At 29.5% G+C, this 2447-nt stretch overlaps 1 pseudogene; it reads left to right on the top strand.

Annotated features, from left to right (window-relative positions):
* The first annotated feature begins 1205 nt into the window (after window positions 1–1205).
* LOC107852218 lies at window positions 1206–2036 on the top strand (annotated as a pseudogene).
* The last annotated feature ends 411 nt before the right edge of the window (window positions 2037–2447 follow it).

The raw sequence follows: 2447 nt of genomic DNA, 5'->3' as shown, positions 1-2447 counted from the left end.
CTGATCATAGAAAACAAAAATCCTTTAGCGTCTAATCATGGGGCTTGACCTCGATCACCAAGAAGAAGCAAGTCGGGTGATGACAAGCCCATCGAAAATACAGAAATACTAAAAGTAAAAACTAGGACTAGATTAAAAGAAAAATAAAAGGCATAGACTCAGAGAAAAAGAGCTAGAGAAAGAAATATTTTTCTCAATAATAAGTATAAACCTCTTCTTCCTAAAATAATACACAATGTGAGGAGAATTTCAAACTCTATTTATTGATATATTTTACAGTACATAAACTTATCTATTTATACAAATATTTTGTTCAACAAAGTAGTAGCTATACAGGTGCTAGTGGAATACTCCTAGTAAGCTTGTACAATTGATAAATATCTACATGATTATTATCGGCATCTGTATGATCATTATCTTCACCATCTTTTAACTCATTGAAATTTCTTGTCTTTATTGAACCAGTTGTCAATTGGATCTGAATTCAAACAATCTAATATTTTATTGTGTATTATGTTCATCTGTTGATTTTTATCATAATTTTTTTGTTCAAGTGGATATGTATATAATCTTTACCCTTGCGATTACTAACACTTTCAAATTCCTCATCGCTAATTAATCCATTATCTATTGAGTCTGAATTTCAGATAATTTTACATTTTAATGTGTATTATATTTATCTGATTAATTTTTTCAAGTAATTTGACTTTTTAATACTGTCAAACTCCTCGTCTCTATTTAATTCGTTGTCAATTGATTCTGAATTTTAAATAATTTAATATTTTAATGTGTATTATGTGCAACTGATTACTTTTTTCAAATAATTTAATATTTGAATGAAAAATAGGGTGATGTAAAGCAAGAGATTCCCACATGCATACCTTCTCTTAATCTATTATTTTAATTCCGACAAAATTTTACAAATTATAGAATAGGTAATTAGGGTTAATAAGCATTTAAATTTCACAAATCATTGTCAGCCATGTTTTTTTTATTTCCAATATACAAGCATTTAAATTTACTTACAACCATAGCTTCACATATTTATTGGCCCTACTAAATTTTATCTCTTTTGTTTTTACTCTTATTTCAGTGCCTATAAATACCTCTATTTTGCTAGTGTTCGTTCACAACTCAAAATTGCAATCATTCTTATTATTATAAAAAAAAATATTTGCAATATTTTTTACTCGTTAAAAGTGACTATGGCTCGTACCATTTACTTCATTGCATTTCTTTTCTTGGCTATGACACTCTTTGTTGCCTATCGTTTGTCTTCATCTTTTATTTTCTAAAACCTCAAATAATATAATCTCTAGGTCTATTATGAAATCATACTAAAAACATGTAACTAAATAGACAACGAACCATTTAAAAAAGACTTAAAATAGTGTTTGCATTAACCATTTTTGTTGATTCTTTCAAAGAATTTATTTGTTTAATAAATCACCACATACATTTTCAAGTATGTGGTCTTCTCTTTTATGAACTCATAGTTCTTGATGAAACTTTAAGTAATACTTCTTTAGGAATAGTGAGTTGTTTCACACTTTAAAGTTATTTGTATATATTTGGTTCGATTATATGTGTCTTTCTTTTCCAACATTTGTAACAAGTACTTATGAATGATTGTACGTGGGGGTGCAAGGTCAGAGCGAATGCGTAGTGCCAACTGAATATTTATGTTTTACCGACGCTCCAGGTAGAAAAGTTTGTATCGAGGAGCACTTTAAAGATGGTCGTTGTGGAAAACTCCGAGGGAAGTGCGTATGCATTGAGCAGGAGCATACTTGTGTATATGACAATATTCCTAATGACGTTTGAACTATTTTGGTTCAGGATGCTAAAACTCTCGAAGCAGAATTGCTTGAAGAAGAGATTCTCGGGGTGTAATTAAACCTGATTATGGATTTAGTGTAACACAAAATAAATAATGTGTTGCCATTCTTAAAAGGTAACTTATTATGTTGTGTTCTTGGCCTATAGTAGCCATTTGACATATTAAATAAGTTGTGACATATCAATCCTTTATATATGTATACGTTTTAATGAAAAGAGATCATTTATGGTCTATAAGTATGAAATGTGTTCATCAGATGAATTTTTGTCACAATTCATTACAAGCAGAGATAGAAATTAGAAACAAATTTGAGAGAGACTTGTTGTAACGACCCTCCCAATCGTATGTGAAATTTTCTCATCTTCTTTATTTTAACCCTCCCTATAGTTTTTAGATGTGAATTATGACTCTCGGGGGCGAATAGTACCAACCCTCGAGGTGTTTGGAAGTGATTTCATAAGTTGATGAATTATTGAGCTTTAATAAAATTAAATCCAATCATGGTCAACCTTCGATCAAAACGACCTCAAATTAGTGTTGTAAAATTTTCAATAGGTTTGGAATATACTTTTTGGTCAAATTATATATTTTACTTATTTTATGGGAT

Source organism: Capsicum annuum, chromosome 7, assembly GCF_002878395.1.
Source record: "Capsicum annuum cultivar UCD-10X-F1 chromosome 7, UCD10Xv1.1, whole genome shotgun sequence".
Lineage (NCBI taxonomy): Eukaryota > Viridiplantae > Streptophyta > Magnoliopsida > Solanales > Solanaceae > Capsicum > Capsicum annuum.
The sequence above is the reverse complement of the archived record's forward strand: the minus strand, read 5'-3'. Positions and strand labels throughout refer to the sequence as shown.